Raw genomic sequence first — 13485 nt, forward strand, 5'->3', positions numbered from 1 at the left:
TCCGGACTCAGTTTATTTTCGGGGGGAAAAAATTATCCGAAGAGGAAAAGCCAAAAGCCAAAAAATTAAAAATAAATATTATCAAAAAATAAAAATGCGGGCAAAAATAAAAAGGGTGCAACACGAGGACTTCCCAGGGGGTCACCCATCCTAGTACTTCTCTCGCCCAAGCACGCCTAACTGCGGAGTTATGATGGGATCCGGTGCATTAGTGCTGGTATGATCGCACCCATGACATGCCCTTCGAAACTCCCTTTTATGACAAAGCAGCAGACCGCGACGGCCCGAGACATTCGCGCTGCCGGGGCCGTTCTGGCGTAGGATTCAACGCGCTATTCCCGCTATGCGGCATGGCACCGCCAGTCTCCGGACTCAGTTTATTTTCGGGGGAAAAAAATTATCCGAAGAGGAAAAGCCAAAAGCCGAAAAATTAAAAATAAATATTATCAAAAAATAAAAAAGTGGAGAAAAAAATAAAAAGGGTGCAACCCGAGGACTTCCCAGGGGGTCACCCATCCTAGTACTACTCTCGCCCAAGCACGCTTAACTGCGGAGTTCTGATGGGATCCGGTGCATTAGTGCTGGTATGATCGCACCCATGACATGCCCTTCGAAACTCCCTTTTATGACAAAGCAGCAGACCTCGACGGCCCGAGACATTCGCGCTGCCGGGGCCGTTCTGGCGTAGGATTCAACGCGCTGTTCCGCTATGCGGCATGGCATCGCGAGTCTCCGGACTCAGTTTATTTTCGGGGGAAAAAAATTATCCGAAGAGGAAAAGCCAAAAGCCAAAAAATTAAAAATAAATATTATCAAAAAATAAAAAAGCGGGCAAAAAATAAAAGGGGTGCAACACGAGGACTTCCCAGGGGGTCACCCATCCTAGTACTACTCTCGCCCAAGCACGCTTAACTGCGGAGTTCTGATGGGATCCGGTGCATTAGTGCTGGTATGATCGCACCCATGACATGCCCATCGAAACACCCTTTTATGACAAAGCAGCAGACCTCGACGGCCCGAGACATTCGCGCTGCCGGGGCCGTTCTGGCGTAGGATTCAATGCGCTGTTCCGCTATGCGGCATGGCACCGCCAGTCTCCGGACTCAGTTTATTTTCGGGGGAAAAAAATTATCCGAAGAGGAAAAGCCAAAAGCCGAAAAATTAAAAATAAATATAATCAAAAAATAAAAAAGTGGAGAAAAAAATAAAAAGGGTGCAACACGAGGACTTCCCAGGGGGTCACCCATCCTAGTACTACTCTCGCCCAAGCACGCTTAACTGCGGAGTTCTGATGGGATCCGGTGCATTAGTGCTGGTATGATCGCACCCATGACATGCCCTTCGAAACTCCCTTTTATGACAAAGCAGCAGACCTCGACGGCCCGAGACATTCGCGCTGCCGGGGCCGTTCTGGCGTAGGATTCAACGCGCTGTTCCGCTATGCGGCATGGCACCGCGAGTCTCCGGACTCAGTTTATTTTCGGGGGAAAAAAATTATCCGAAGAGGAAAAGCCAAAAGCCGAAAAATTAAAAATAAATATTATCAAAAAATAAAAAAGCGGGCAAAAAATAAAAGGGGTGCAACACGAGGACTTCCCAGGGGGTCACCCATCCTAGTACTACTCTCGCCCAAGCACGCTTAACTGCGGAGTTCTGATGGGATCCGGTGCATTAGTGCTGGTATGATCGCACCCATGACATGCCCATCGAAACACCCTTTTATGACAAAGCAGCAGACCTCGACGGCCCGAGACATTCGCGCTGCCGGGGCCGTTCTGGCGTAGGACTCAATGCGCTGTTCCGCTATGCGGCATGGCATCGCGAGTCTCCGGACTCAGTTTATTTTCGAGGAAAAAAAATTATCCGAAGAGGAAAAGCCAAAAGCCAAAAAATTAAAAATAAATGTTATCAAAAAAGAAAAAAGCGGGCAAAAAATAAAAGGGGTGCAACACGAGGACTTCCCAGGGGGCCACCCATCCTAGTACTACTCTCGCCCAAGCACGCTTAACTGCGGAGTTCTGATGGGATCCGGTGCATTAGTGCTGGTATGATCGCACCCATGATATGCCCTTCGAAACTCCCTTTTATGACAAAGCAGCAGACCTCGACGGCCCGAGACATTCGCGCTGCCGGGGCCGTTCTGGCGTAGGATTCAACGCGCTGGTCCCGCTATGCGGCATGGCACCGCCAGTCTCCGGACCCAGTTTATTGTCGGGGGAAAAAAATTATCCAAAGAGGAAAAGCCAAAAGCCAAAAAATTAAAAATAAATATTATCAAAAAATAAAAAAGCGGGCAAAAAATAAAAAGGGTGCAACATGAGGACTTCCCAGGGGGTCACCCATCCTAGTACTACTCTCGCCCAAGCACGCTTAACTGCGGAGTTCTGATAGGATCCGGTGCATTAGTGCTGGTATGATCGCACCCAAGACATGCCCTTCGAAACTCCCTTTTATGACAAAGTAGCAGACCTCGACGGCCCGAGACATTCGCGCTGCCGGGGCCGTTCTGGCGTAGGATTCAACACGCTGTTCCGCTATGCGGCATGGCACCGCCAGTCTCCGGACTCAGTTTATTTTCGGGGGAAAAAAATTATCCGAAGAGGAAAAGCCAAAAGCCGAAAAATAAAAAATAAATGTTATCAAAAAATAAAAAAGCGGGCAAAAAATAAAAGGGGTGCAACACGAGGACTTCCCAGGGGGTCACCCATCCTAGTACTACTCTCGCCCAAGCACGCTTAACTGCGGAGTTCTGATGGGATCCGGTGCATTAGTGCTGGTATGATCGCACCCATGACATGCCCTTCGAAACTCCCTTTTATGACAAAGCAGCAGACCTCGACGGCCCGAGACATTCGCGCTGCCGGGGCCGTTCTGGCGTAGGATTCAACGCGCTGTTCCGCTATGCGGCATGGCACCGCCAGTCTCCGGACTCAGTTTATTTTCGGGGGAAAAAAATTATCCAAAGAGGAAAAGCCAAAAGCCGAAAAATAAAAAATAAATGTTATCAAAAAATAAAAAAGCGGGCAAAAAATAAAAGGGGTGCAACACGAGGACTTCCCAGGGGGTCACCCATCCTAGTACTACTCTCGCCCAAGCACGCTTAACTGCGGAGTTCTGATGGGATCCGGTGCATTAGTGCTGGTATGATCGCACCCATGACATGCCCTTCGAAACTCCCTTTTATGACAAAGCAGCAGACCTCGACGGCCCGAGACATTCGCGCTGCCGGGGCCGTTCTGGCGTAGGATTCAACGCGCTGTTCCGCTATGCGGCATGGCACCGCCAGTCTCCGGACTCAGTTTATTTTCGGGGGGAAAAAATTATCCGAAGAGGAAAAGCCAAAAGCCAAAAAATTAAAAATAAATATTATCAAAAAATAAAAATGCGGGCAAAAAATAAAAAGGGTGCAACACGAGGACTTCCCAGGGGGTCACCCATCCTAGTACTTCTCTCGCCCAAGCACGCCTAACTGCGGAGTTATGATGGGATCCGGTGCATTAGTGCTGGTATGATCGCACCCATGACATGCCCTTCGAAACTCCCTTTTATGACAAAGCAGCAGACCGCGACGGCCCGAGACATTCGCGCTGCCGGGGCCGTTCTGGCGTAGGATTCAACGCGCTGTTCCGCTATGCGGCATGGCACCGCGAGTCTCCGGACTCAGTTTATTTTCGGGGGAAAAAAATTATCCGAAGAGGAAAAGCCAAAAGCCGAAAAATTAAAAATAAATATTATCAAAAAATAAAAAAGCGGGCAAAAAATAAAAGGGGTGCAACACGAGGACTTCCCAGGGGGTCACCCATCCTAGTACTACTCTCGCCCAAGCACGCTTAACTGCGGAGTTCTGATGGGATCCGGTGCATTAGTGCTGGTATGATCGCACCCATGACATGCCCATCGAAACTCCCTTTTATGACAAAGCAGCAGACCTCGACGGCCCGAGACATTCGCGCCGCCGGGGCCGTTCTGGCGTAGGATTCAACGCGCTATTCCCGCTATGCGGCATGGCACCGCCAGTCTCCGGACTCAGTTTATTTTCGGGGGAAAAAAATTATCCGAAGAGGAAAAGCCAAAAGCCGAAAAATTAAAAATAAATATTATCAAAAAATAAAAAAGTGGAGAAAAAAATAAAAAGGGTGCAACCCGAGGACTTCCCAGGGGGTCACCCATCCTAGTACTACTCTCGCCCAAGCACGCTTAACTGCGGAGTTCTGATGGGATCCGGTGCATTAGTGCTGGTATGATCGCACCCATGACATGCCCTTCGAAACTCCCTTTTATGACAAAGCAGCAGACCTCGACGGCCCGAGACATTCGCGCTGCCGGGGCCGTTCTGGCGTAGGATTCAACGCGCTGTTCCGCTATGCGGCATGGCACCGCGAGTCTCCGGACTCAGTTTATTTTCGGGGGAAAAAAATTATCCGAAGAGGAAAAGCCAAAAGCCAAAAAATTAAAAATAAATATTATCAAAAAATAAAAAAGCGGGCAAAAAATAAAAGGGGTGCAACACGAGGACTTCCCAGGGGGTCACCCATCCTAGTACTACTCTCGCCCAAGCACGCTTAACTGCGGAGTTCTGATGGGATCCGGTGCATTAGTGCTGGTATGATCGCACCCATGACATGCCCATCGAAACACCCTTTTATGACAAAGCAGCAGACCTCGACGGCCCGAGACATTCGCGCTGCCGGGGCCGTTCTGGCGTAGGATTCAATGCGCTGTTCCGCTATGCGGCATGGCACCGCCCGTCTCCGGACTCAGTTTATTTTCGGGGGAAAAAAATTATCCGAAGAGGAAAAGCCAAAAGCCGAAAAATTAAAAATAAATATAATCAAAAAATAAAAAAGTGGAGAAAAAAATAAAAAGGGTGCAACACGAGGACTTCCCAGGGGGTCACCCATCCTAGTACTACTCTCGCCCAAGCACGCTTAACTGCGGAGTTCTGATGGGATCCGGTGCATTAGTGCTGGTATGATCGCACCCATGACATGCCCTTCGAAACTCCCTTTTATGACAAAGCAGCAGACCTCGACGGCCCGAGACATTCGCGCTGCCGGGGCCGTTCTGGCGTAGGATTCAACGCGCTGTTCCGCTATGCGGCATGGCACCGCGAGTCTCCGGACTCAGTTTATTTTCGGGGGAAAAAAATTATCCGAAGAGGAAAAGCCAAAAGCCGAAAAATTAAAAATAAATATTATCAAAAAATAAAAAAGCGGGCAAAAAATAAAAGGGGTGCAACACGAGGACTTCCCAGGGGGTCACCCATCCTAGTACTACTCTCGCCCAAGCACGCTTAACTGCGGAGTTCTGATGGGATCCGGTGCATTAGTGCTGGTATGATCGCACCCATGATATGCCCTTCGAAACTCCCTTTTATGACAAAGCAGCAGACCTCGACGGCCCGAGACATTCGCGCTGCCGGGGCCGTTCTGGCGTAGGATTCAACGCGCTGGTCCCGCTATGCGGCATGGCACCGCCAGTCTCCGGACCCAGTTTATTGTCGGGGGAAAAAAATTATCCAAAGAGGAAAAGCCAAAAGCCAAAAAATTAAAAATAAATATTATCAAAAAATAAAAAAGCGGGCAAAAAATAAAAAGGGTGCAACATGAGGACTTCCCAGGGGGTCACCCATCCTAGTACTACTCTCGCCCAAGCACGCTTAACTGCGGAGTTCTGATAGGATCCGGTGCATTAGTGCTGGTATGATCGCACCCAAGACATGCCCTTCGAAACTCCCTTTTATGACAAAGTAGCAGACCTCGACGGCCCGAGACATTCGCGCTGCCGGGGCCGTTCTGGCGTAGGATTCAACACGCTGTTCCGCTATGCGGCATGGCACCGCCAGTCTCCGGACTCAGTTTATTTTCGGGGGAAAAAAATTATCCGAAGAGGAAAAGCCAAAAGCCGAAAAATAAAAAATAAATGTTATCAAAAAATAAAAAAGCGGGCAAAAAATAAAAGGGGTGCAACACGAGGACTTCCCAGGGGGTCACCCATCCTAGTACTACTCTCGCCCAAGCACGCTTAACTGCGGAGTTCTGATGGGATCCGGTGCATTAGTGCTGGTATGATCGCACCCATGACATGCCCTTCGAAACTCCCTTTTATGACAAAGCAGCAGACCTCGACGGCCCGAGACATTCGCGCTGCCGGGGCCGTTCTGGCGTAGGATTCAACGCGCTGTTCCGCTATGCGGCATGGCACCGCCAGTCTCCGGACTCAGTTTATTTTCGGGAGAAAAAAATTATCCAAAGAGGAAAAGCCAAAAGCCGAAAAATAAAAAATAAATGTTATCAAAAAATAAAAAAGCGGGCAAAAAATAAAAGGGGTGCAACACGAGGACTTCCCAGGGGGTCACCCATCCTAGTACTACTCTCGCCCAAGCACGCTTAACTGCGGAGTTCTGATGGGATCCGGTGCATTAGTGCTGGTATGATCGCACCCATGACATGCCCTTCGAAACTCCCTTTTATGACAAAGCAGCAGACCTCGACGGCCCGAGACATTCGCGCTGCCGGGGCCGTTCTGGCGTAGGATTCAACGCGCTGTTCCGCTATGCGGCATGGCACCGCCAGTCTCCGGACTCAGTTTATTTTCGGGGGGAAAAAATTATCCGAAGAGGAAAAGCCAAAAGCCAAAAAATTAAAAATAAATATTATCAAAAAATAAAAAAGCGGGCAAAAAATAAAAAGGGTGCAACACGAGGACTTCCCAGGGGGTCACCCATCCTAGTACTTCTCTCGCCCAAGCACGCCTAACTGCGGAGTTATGATGGGATCCGGTGCATTAGTGCTGGTATGATCGCACCCATGACATGCCCTTCGAAACTCCCTTTTATGACAAAGCAGCAGACCGCGACGGCCCGAGACATTCGCGCTGCCGGGGCCGTTCTGGCGTAGGATTCAACGCGCTGTTCCGCTATGCGGCATGGCACCGCGAGTCTCCGGACTCAGTTTATTTTCGGGGGAAAAAAATTATCCGAAGAGGAAAAGCCAAAAGCCGAAAAATTAAAAATAAATATTATCAAAAAATAAAAAAGCGGGCACAAAATAAAAGGGGTGCAACACGAGGACTTCCCAGGGGGTCACCCATCCTAGTACTACTCTCGCCCAAGCACGCTTAACTGCGGAGTTCTGATGGGATCCGGTGCATTAGTGCTGGTATGATCGCACCCATGGCATGCCCATCGAAACTCCCTTTTATGACAAAGCAGCAGACCTCGACGGCCCGAGACATTCGCGCCGCCGGGGCCGTTCTGGCGTAGGATTCAACGCGCTATTCCCGCTATGCGGCATGGCACCGCCAGTCTCCGGACTCAGTTTATTTTCGGGGGAAAAAAATTATCCGAAGAGGAAAAGCCAAAAGCCGAAAAATTAAAAATAAATATTATCAAAAAATAAAAAAGTGGAGAAAAAAATTAAAAGGGTGCAACACGAGGACTTCCCAGGGGGTCACCCATCCTAGTACTACTCTCGCCCAAGCACGCTTAACTGCGGAGTTCTGATGGGATCCGGTGCATTAGTGCCGGTATGATCGCACCCATGACATGCCCTTCGAAACTCCCTTTTATGACAAAGCAGCAGACCTCGACGGCCCGAGACATTCGCGCTGCCGGGGCCGTTCTGGCGTAGGATTCAACGCGCTGTTCCGCTATGCGGCATGGCACCGCGAGTCTCCGGACTCAGTTTATTTTCGGAGGAAAAAAATTATCCGAAGAGGAAAAGCCAAAAGCCAAAAAATTAAAAATAAATATTATCAAAAAATAAAAAAGCGGGCAAAAAATAAAAGGGGTGCAACACGAGGACTTCCCAGGGGGTCACCCATCCTAGTACTACTCTTGCCCAAGCACGCTTAACTTCGGAGTTCTGATGGGATCCGGTGCATTAGTGCTGGTATGATCGCACCCATGACATGCCCATCGAAACACCCTTTTATGACAAAGCAGCAGACCTCGACGGCCCGAAACATTCGCGCTGCCGGGGCCGTTCTGGCGTAGGATTCAATGCGCTGTTCCGCTATGCGGCATGGCACCGCGAGTCTCCGGACTCAATTTATTTTCGAGGGAAAAAAATTATCCGAAGAGGAAAAGCCAAAAGCCAAAAAATTAAAAATAAATGTTATCAAAAAAGAAAAAAGCGGGCAAAAAATAAAAGGGGTGCAACACGAGGACTTCCCAGGGGGTCACCCATCCTAGTACTACTCTCGCCCAAGCACGCTTAACTGCGGAGTTCTGATGGGATCCGGTGCATTAGTGCTGGTATGATCGCACCCATGATATGCCCTTCGAAACTCCGTTTTATGACAAAGCAGCAGACCTCGTCGGCCCGAGACATTCGCGCTGCCGGGGCCGTTCTGGCGTAGGATTCAACGCGCTGGTCCCGCTATGCGGCATGGCACCGCCAGTCTCCGGACCCAGTTCATTGTCGGGGGAAAAAAATTATCCGAAGAGGAAAAGCCAAAAGCCAAAAAATTAAAAATAAATATTATCAAAAAATAAAAAAGCGGGCAAAAAATAAAAAGGGTGCAACATGAGGACTTCCCAGGGGGTCACCCATCCTAGTACTACTCTCGCCCAAGCACGCTTAACTGCGGAGTTCTGATAGGATCCGGTGCATTAGTGCTGGTATGATCGCACCCAAGACATGCCTTTCGAAACTCCCTTTTATGACAAAGTAGCAGACCTCGACGGCCCGAGACATTCGCGCTGCCGGGGCCGTTCTGGCGTAGGATTCAACACGCTGTTCCGCTATGCGGCATGGCACCGCCAGTCTCCGGACTCAGTTTATTTTCGGGGGAAAAAAATTATCCGAAGAGGAAAAGCCAAAAGCCGAAAAATAAAAAATAAATGTTATCAAAAAATAAAAAAGCGGGCAAAAAATAAAAGGGGTGCAACACGAGGACTTCCCAGGGGGTCACCCATCCTAGTACTACTCTCGCCCAAGCACGCTTAACTGCGGAGTTCTGATGGGATCCGGTGCATTAGTGCTGGTATGATCGCACGCATGACATGCCCTTCGAAACTCCCTTTTATGACAAAGCAGCAGACCTCGATGGCCCGAGACATTCGCGCTGCCGGGGCCGTTCTGGCGTAGGATTCAACGCGCTGTTCCGCTATGCGGCATGGCACCGCCAGTCTCCGGACTCAGTTTATTTTCGGGGGAAAAAAATTATCCGAAGAGGAAAAGCCAAAAGCCGAAAAATAAAAAATAAATGTTATCAAAAAATAAAAAAGCGGGCAAAAAATAAAAGGGGTGCAACACGAGGACTTCCCAGGGGGTCACCCATCCTAGTACTACTCTCGCCCAAGCACGCTTAACTGCGGAGTTCTGATGGGATCCGGTGCATTAGTGCTGGTATGATCGCACCCATGACATGCCCTTCGAAACTCCCTTTTAGGACAAAGCAGCAGACCTCGACGGCCCGAGACATTCGCGCTGCCGGGGCCGTTCTGGCGTAGGATTCAACGCGCTGTTCCGCTATGCGGCATGGCGCCGCCAGTCTCCGGACTCAGTTTATTTTCGGGGGGGAAAAAATTATCCGAAGAGGAAAAGCCAAAAGCCAAAAAATTAAAAATAAATATTATCAAAAAATAAAAAAGCGGGCAAAAAATAAAAAGGGTGCAACACGAGGACTTCCCAGGGGGTCACCCATCCTAGTACTTCTCTCGCCCAAGCACGCCTAACTGCGGAGTTATGATGGGATCCGGTGCATTAGTGCTGGTATGATCGCACCCATGACATGCCCTTCGAAACTCCCTTTTATGACAAAGCAGCAGACCGCGACGGCCCGAGACATTCGCGCTGCCGGGGCCGTTCTGGCGTAGGATTCAACGCGCTGTTCCGCTATGCGGCATGGCACCGCGAGTCTCCGGACTCAGTTTATTTTCGGGAGAAAAAAATTATCCGAAGAGGAAAAGCCAAAAGCCGAAAAATTAAAAATAAATATTATCAAAAAATAAAAAAGCGGGCAAAAAATAAAAGGGGTGCAACACGAGGACTTCCCAGGGGGTCACCCATCCTAGTACTACTCTCGCCCAAGCACGCTTAACTGCGGAGTTCTGATGGGATCCGGTGCATTAGTGCTGGTATGATCGCACCCATGACATGCCCATCGAAACTCCCTTTTATGACAAAGCAGCAGACCTCGACGGCCTGAGACATTCGCGCCGCCGGGGCCGTTCTGGCGTAGGATTCAACGCGGTATTCCCGCTATGCGGCATGGCACCGCCAGTCTCCGGACTCAGTTTATTTTCGGGGGAAAAAAATTATCCGAAGAGGAAAAGCCAAAAGCCGAAAAATTAAAAATAAATATTATCAAAAAATAAAAAAGTGGAGAAAAAAATAAAAAGGGTGCAACACGAGGACTTCCCAGGGGGTCACCCATCCTAGTACTACTCTCGCCCAAGCACGCTTAACTGCGGAGTTCTGATGGGATCCGGTGCATTAGTGCTGGTATGATCGCACCCAAGACATGCCCTTCGAAACTCCCTTTTATGACAAAGAAGCAGACCTCGACGGCCCGAGACATTCGCGCTGCCGGGGCCGTTCTGGCGTAGGATTCAACACGCTGTTCCGCTATGCGGCATGGCACCGCCAGTCTCCGGACTCAGTTTATTTTCGGGGGAAAAAAATTATCCGAAGAGGAAAAGCCAAAAGCCGAAAAATAAAAAATAAATGTTATCAAAAAATAAAAAAGCGGGCAAAAAATAAAAGGGGTGCAACACGAGGACTTCCCAGGGGGTCACCCATCCTAGTACTACTCTCGCCCAAGCACGCTTAACTGCGGAGTTCTGATGGGATCCGGTGCATTAGTGCTGGTATGATCGCACGCATGACATGCCCTTCGAAACTCCCTTTTATGACAAAGCAGCAGACCTCGACGGCCCGAGACATTCGCGCTGCCGGGGCCGTTCTGGCGTAGGATTCAACGCGGTGTTCCGCTATGCGGCATGGCACCGCCAGTCTCCGGACTCAGTTTATTTTCGGGGGAAAAAAATTATCCGAAGAGGAAAAGCCAAAAGCCGAAAAATAAAAAATAAATGTTATCAAAAAATAAAAAAGCGGGCAAAAAATAAAAGGGGTGCAACACGAGGACTTCCCAGGGGGTCACCCATCCTAGTACTACTCTCGCCCAAGCACGCTTAACTGCGGAGTTCTGATGGGATCCGGTGCATTAGTGCTGGTATGATCGCACCCATGACATGCCCTTCGAAACTCCCTTTTATGACAAAGCAGCAGACCTCGACGGCCCGAGACATTCGCGCTGCCGGGGCCGTTCTGGCGTAGGATTCAACGCGCTGTTCCGCTATGCGGCATGGCACCGCCAGTCTCCGGACTCAGTTTATTTTCGGGAGAAAAAAATTATCCAAAGAGGAAAAGCCAAAAGCCGAAAAATAAAAAATAAATGTTATCAAAAAATAAAAAAGCGGGCAAAAAATAAAAGGGGTGCAACACGAGGACTTCCCAGGGGGTCACCCATCCTAGTACTACTCTCGCCCAAGCACGCTTAACTGCGGAGTTCTGATGGGATCCGGTGCATTAGTGCTGGTATGATCGCACCCAAGACATGCCCTTCGAAACTCCCTTTTATGACAAAGCAGCAGACCTCGACGGACCGAGACATTCGCGATGCCGGGGCCGTTCTGGCGTAGGATTCAACGCGCTGTTCCGCTATGCGGCATGGCACCGCGAGTCTCCGGACTCAGTTTATTTTCGGGGGGGAAAAAATTATCCGAAGAGGAAAAGCCAAAAGCCAAAAAATTAAAAATAAATATTATCAAAAAATAAAAAAGCGGGCAAAAAATAAAAAGGGTGCAACACGAGGACTTCCCAGGGGGTCACCCATCCTAGTACTTCTCTCGCCCAAGCACGCCTAACTGCGGAGTTATGATGGGATCCGGTGCATTAGTGCTGGTATGATCGCACCCATGACATGCCCTTCGAAACTCCCTTTTATGACAAAGCAGCAGACCGCGACGGCCCGAGACATTCGCGCTGCCGGGGCCGTTCTGGCGTAGGATTCAACGCGCTGTTCCGCTATGCGGCATGGCACCGCGAGTCTCCGGACTCAGTTTATTTTCGGGAGAAAAAAATTATCCGAAGAGGAAAAGCCAAAAGCCGAAAAATTAAAAATAAATATTATCAAAAAATAAAAAAGCGGGCAAAAAATAAAAGGGGTGCAACACGAGGACTTCCCAGGGGGTCACCCATCCTAGTACTACTCTCGCCCAAGCACGCTTAACTGCGGAGTTCTGATGGGATCCGGTGCATTAGTGCTGGTATGATCGCACCCATGACATGCCCATCGAAACTCCCTTTTATGACAAAGCAGCAGACCTCGACGGCCCGAGACATTCGCGCCGCCGGGGCCGTTCTGGCGTAGGATTCAACGCGGTATTCCCGCTATGCGGCATGGCACCGCCAGTCTCCGGACTCAGTTTATTTTCGGGGGAAAAAAATTATCCGAAGAGGAAAAGCCAAAAGCCGAAAAATTAAAAATAAATATTATCAAAAAATAAAAAAGTGGAGAAAAAAATAAAAAGGGTGCAACACGAGGACTTCCCAGGGGGTCACCCATCCTAGTACTACTCTCGCCCAAGCACGCTTAACTGCGGAGTTCTGATGGGATCCGGTGCATTAGTGCTGGTATGATCGCACCCAAGACATGCCCTTCGAAACTCCCTTTTATGACAAAGTAGCAGACCTCGACGGCCCGAGACATTCGCGCTGCCGGGGCCGTTCTGGCGTAGGATTCAACACGCTGTTCCGCTATGCGGCATGGCACCGCCAGTCTCCGGACTCAGTTTATTTTCGGGGGAAAAAAATTATCCGAAGAGGAAAAGCCAAAAGCCGAAAAATAAAAAATAAATGTTATCAAAAAATAAAAAAGCGGGCAAAAAATAAAAGGGGTGCAACACGAGGACTTCCCAGGGGGTCACCCATCCTAGTACTACTCTCGCCCAAGCACGCTTAACTGCGGAGTTCTGATGGGATCCGGTGCATTAGTGCTGGTATGATCGCACGCATGACATGCCCTTCGAAACTCCCTTTTATGACAAAGCAGCAGACCTCGACGGCCCGAGACATTCGCGCTGCCGGGGCCGTTCTGGCGTAGGATTCAACGCGTTGTTCCGCTATGCGGCATGGCACCGCCAGTCTCCGGACTCAGTTTATTTTCGGGGGAAAAAAATTATCCGAAGAGGAAAAGCCAAAAGCCGAAAAATAAAAAATAAATGTTATCAAAAAATAAAAAAGCGGGCAAAAAATAAAAGGGGTGCAGCACGAGGACTTCCCAGGCGGTCACCCATCCTAGTACTACTCTCGCCCAAGCACGCTTAACTGCGGAGTTCTGATGGGATCCGGTGCATTAGTGCTGGTATGATCGCACCCATGACATGCCCTTCGAAACTCCCTTTTATGACAAAGCAGCAGACCTCGACGGCCCGAGACATTCGCGCTGCCGGGGCCGTTCTGGCGTAGGATTCAA

At 49.5% G+C, this 13485-nt stretch overlaps 32 non-coding genes and 5 pseudogenes across 32 annotated transcripts; all 37 read right to left on the bottom strand.

Moving 5' to 3' along the window:
* Positions 1-112: 112 nt before the first annotated feature.
* LOC149761142 (5S ribosomal RNA) lies at positions 113-231 on the bottom strand (annotated as a pseudogene).
* A 248-nt stretch (positions 232-479) lies between these two features.
* LOC149761143 (5S ribosomal RNA) lies at positions 480-598 on the bottom strand. Its single transcript, XR_016402174.1, has one exon. It is a non-coding gene; the product is annotated as a 5S ribosomal RNA (ribosomal RNA).
* Positions 599-844: 246 nt separating this feature from the next.
* LOC149761144 (5S ribosomal RNA) lies at positions 845-963 on the bottom strand. The gene has a single exon (XR_016409900.1). It is a non-coding gene; the product is annotated as a 5S ribosomal RNA (ribosomal RNA).
* Positions 964-1210: 247 nt separating this feature from the next.
* Positions 1211-1329, bottom strand: LOC149761145 (5S ribosomal RNA). Its single transcript, XR_016412088.1, has one exon. It is a non-coding gene; the product is annotated as a 5S ribosomal RNA (ribosomal RNA).
* A 246-nt stretch (positions 1330-1575) lies between these two features.
* LOC149761146 (5S ribosomal RNA) lies at positions 1576-1694 on the bottom strand. The gene has a single exon (XR_016409901.1). It is a non-coding gene; the product is annotated as a 5S ribosomal RNA (ribosomal RNA).
* A 246-nt stretch (positions 1695-1940) lies between these two features.
* LOC149761147 (5S ribosomal RNA) lies at positions 1941-2059 on the bottom strand. Its single transcript, XR_016401236.1, has one exon. It is a non-coding gene; the product is annotated as a 5S ribosomal RNA (ribosomal RNA).
* Positions 2060-2306: 247 nt separating this feature from the next.
* LOC149761148 (5S ribosomal RNA) lies at positions 2307-2425 on the bottom strand. Its single transcript, XR_016407362.1, has one exon. It is a non-coding gene; the product is annotated as a 5S ribosomal RNA (ribosomal RNA).
* A 246-nt stretch (positions 2426-2671) lies between these two features.
* LOC149761149 (5S ribosomal RNA) lies at positions 2672-2790 on the bottom strand. The gene has a single exon (XR_016409902.1). It is a non-coding gene; the product is annotated as a 5S ribosomal RNA (ribosomal RNA).
* A 246-nt stretch (positions 2791-3036) lies between these two features.
* LOC149761150 (5S ribosomal RNA) lies at positions 3037-3155 on the bottom strand. Its single transcript, XR_016409903.1, has one exon. It is a non-coding gene; the product is annotated as a 5S ribosomal RNA (ribosomal RNA).
* A 246-nt stretch (positions 3156-3401) lies between these two features.
* On the bottom strand, positions 3402-3520 carry LOC149761151 (5S ribosomal RNA; annotated as a pseudogene).
* Positions 3521-3766: 246 nt separating this feature from the next.
* On the bottom strand, positions 3767-3885 carry LOC149761152 (5S ribosomal RNA). The gene has a single exon (XR_016409905.1). It is a non-coding gene; the product is annotated as a 5S ribosomal RNA (ribosomal RNA).
* Positions 3886-4133: 248 nt separating this feature from the next.
* Positions 4134-4252, bottom strand: LOC149761153 (5S ribosomal RNA). The gene has a single exon (XR_016402175.1). It is a non-coding gene; the product is annotated as a 5S ribosomal RNA (ribosomal RNA).
* A 246-nt stretch (positions 4253-4498) lies between these two features.
* Positions 4499-4617, bottom strand: LOC149761154 (5S ribosomal RNA). Its single transcript, XR_016409906.1, has one exon. It is a non-coding gene; the product is annotated as a 5S ribosomal RNA (ribosomal RNA).
* A 247-nt stretch (positions 4618-4864) lies between these two features.
* Positions 4865-4983, bottom strand: LOC149761155 (5S ribosomal RNA). The gene has a single exon (XR_016412089.1). It is a non-coding gene; the product is annotated as a 5S ribosomal RNA (ribosomal RNA).
* A 246-nt stretch (positions 4984-5229) lies between these two features.
* Positions 5230-5348, bottom strand: LOC149761156 (5S ribosomal RNA). The gene has a single exon (XR_016409907.1). It is a non-coding gene; the product is annotated as a 5S ribosomal RNA (ribosomal RNA).
* Positions 5349-5595: 247 nt separating this feature from the next.
* Positions 5596-5714, bottom strand: LOC149761157 (5S ribosomal RNA). The gene has a single exon (XR_016407363.1). It is a non-coding gene; the product is annotated as a 5S ribosomal RNA (ribosomal RNA).
* Positions 5715-5960: 246 nt separating this feature from the next.
* On the bottom strand, positions 5961-6079 carry LOC149761158 (5S ribosomal RNA). The gene has a single exon (XR_016409908.1). It is a non-coding gene; the product is annotated as a 5S ribosomal RNA (ribosomal RNA).
* Positions 6080-6325: 246 nt separating this feature from the next.
* Positions 6326-6444, bottom strand: LOC149761159 (5S ribosomal RNA). Its single transcript, XR_016409909.1, has one exon. It is a non-coding gene; the product is annotated as a 5S ribosomal RNA (ribosomal RNA).
* Positions 6445-6690: 246 nt separating this feature from the next.
* On the bottom strand, positions 6691-6809 carry LOC149761160 (5S ribosomal RNA; annotated as a pseudogene).
* Positions 6810-7055: 246 nt separating this feature from the next.
* On the bottom strand, positions 7056-7174 carry LOC149761161 (5S ribosomal RNA). The gene has a single exon (XR_016409911.1). It is a non-coding gene; the product is annotated as a 5S ribosomal RNA (ribosomal RNA).
* Positions 7175-7422: 248 nt separating this feature from the next.
* Positions 7423-7541, bottom strand: LOC149761162 (5S ribosomal RNA). The gene has a single exon (XR_016411672.1). It is a non-coding gene; the product is annotated as a 5S ribosomal RNA (ribosomal RNA).
* A 246-nt stretch (positions 7542-7787) lies between these two features.
* Positions 7788-7906, bottom strand: LOC149761163 (5S ribosomal RNA). The gene has a single exon (XR_016401425.1). It is a non-coding gene; the product is annotated as a 5S ribosomal RNA (ribosomal RNA).
* Positions 7907-8152: 246 nt separating this feature from the next.
* On the bottom strand, positions 8153-8271 carry LOC149761164 (5S ribosomal RNA). Its single transcript, XR_016409912.1, has one exon. It is a non-coding gene; the product is annotated as a 5S ribosomal RNA (ribosomal RNA).
* A 247-nt stretch (positions 8272-8518) lies between these two features.
* LOC149761165 (5S ribosomal RNA) lies at positions 8519-8637 on the bottom strand. Its single transcript, XR_016407364.1, has one exon. It is a non-coding gene; the product is annotated as a 5S ribosomal RNA (ribosomal RNA).
* Positions 8638-8883: 246 nt separating this feature from the next.
* Positions 8884-9002, bottom strand: LOC149761166 (5S ribosomal RNA). Its single transcript, XR_016402643.1, has one exon. It is a non-coding gene; the product is annotated as a 5S ribosomal RNA (ribosomal RNA).
* Positions 9003-9248: 246 nt separating this feature from the next.
* On the bottom strand, positions 9249-9367 carry LOC149761167 (5S ribosomal RNA). The gene has a single exon (XR_016409913.1). It is a non-coding gene; the product is annotated as a 5S ribosomal RNA (ribosomal RNA).
* Positions 9368-9614: 247 nt separating this feature from the next.
* LOC149761168 (5S ribosomal RNA) lies at positions 9615-9733 on the bottom strand (annotated as a pseudogene).
* Positions 9734-9979: 246 nt separating this feature from the next.
* Positions 9980-10098, bottom strand: LOC149761169 (5S ribosomal RNA). Its single transcript, XR_016409914.1, has one exon. It is a non-coding gene; the product is annotated as a 5S ribosomal RNA (ribosomal RNA).
* A 248-nt stretch (positions 10099-10346) lies between these two features.
* Positions 10347-10465, bottom strand: LOC149761170 (5S ribosomal RNA). The gene has a single exon (XR_016412090.1). It is a non-coding gene; the product is annotated as a 5S ribosomal RNA (ribosomal RNA).
* Positions 10466-10711: 246 nt separating this feature from the next.
* On the bottom strand, positions 10712-10830 carry LOC149761171 (5S ribosomal RNA). The gene has a single exon (XR_016402644.1). It is a non-coding gene; the product is annotated as a 5S ribosomal RNA (ribosomal RNA).
* Positions 10831-11076: 246 nt separating this feature from the next.
* LOC149761172 (5S ribosomal RNA) lies at positions 11077-11195 on the bottom strand. Its single transcript, XR_016409915.1, has one exon. It is a non-coding gene; the product is annotated as a 5S ribosomal RNA (ribosomal RNA).
* Positions 11196-11441: 246 nt separating this feature from the next.
* LOC149761173 (5S ribosomal RNA) lies at positions 11442-11560 on the bottom strand. The gene has a single exon (XR_016409917.1). It is a non-coding gene; the product is annotated as a 5S ribosomal RNA (ribosomal RNA).
* A 247-nt stretch (positions 11561-11807) lies between these two features.
* On the bottom strand, positions 11808-11926 carry LOC149761174 (5S ribosomal RNA; annotated as a pseudogene).
* Positions 11927-12172: 246 nt separating this feature from the next.
* LOC149761175 (5S ribosomal RNA) lies at positions 12173-12291 on the bottom strand. The gene has a single exon (XR_016409918.1). It is a non-coding gene; the product is annotated as a 5S ribosomal RNA (ribosomal RNA).
* A 248-nt stretch (positions 12292-12539) lies between these two features.
* LOC149761176 (5S ribosomal RNA) lies at positions 12540-12658 on the bottom strand. Its single transcript, XR_016412091.1, has one exon. It is a non-coding gene; the product is annotated as a 5S ribosomal RNA (ribosomal RNA).
* Positions 12659-12904: 246 nt separating this feature from the next.
* Positions 12905-13023, bottom strand: LOC149761177 (5S ribosomal RNA). Its single transcript, XR_016402645.1, has one exon. It is a non-coding gene; the product is annotated as a 5S ribosomal RNA (ribosomal RNA).
* A 246-nt stretch (positions 13024-13269) lies between these two features.
* Positions 13270-13388, bottom strand: LOC149761178 (5S ribosomal RNA). Its single transcript, XR_016402576.1, has one exon. It is a non-coding gene; the product is annotated as a 5S ribosomal RNA (ribosomal RNA).
* Positions 13389-13485: the final 97 nt, after the last annotated feature.

The sequence above is a fragment of the Phoenix dactylifera genome, chromosome 4 (genome assembly GCF_051530095.1).
Source record: "Phoenix dactylifera cultivar Ajwa chromosome 4, Ajwa_hap1_PhDact_Kaust_v1.1, whole genome shotgun sequence".
Classification (NCBI taxonomy): Eukaryota; Viridiplantae; Streptophyta; class Magnoliopsida; order Arecales; family Arecaceae; genus Phoenix; species Phoenix dactylifera.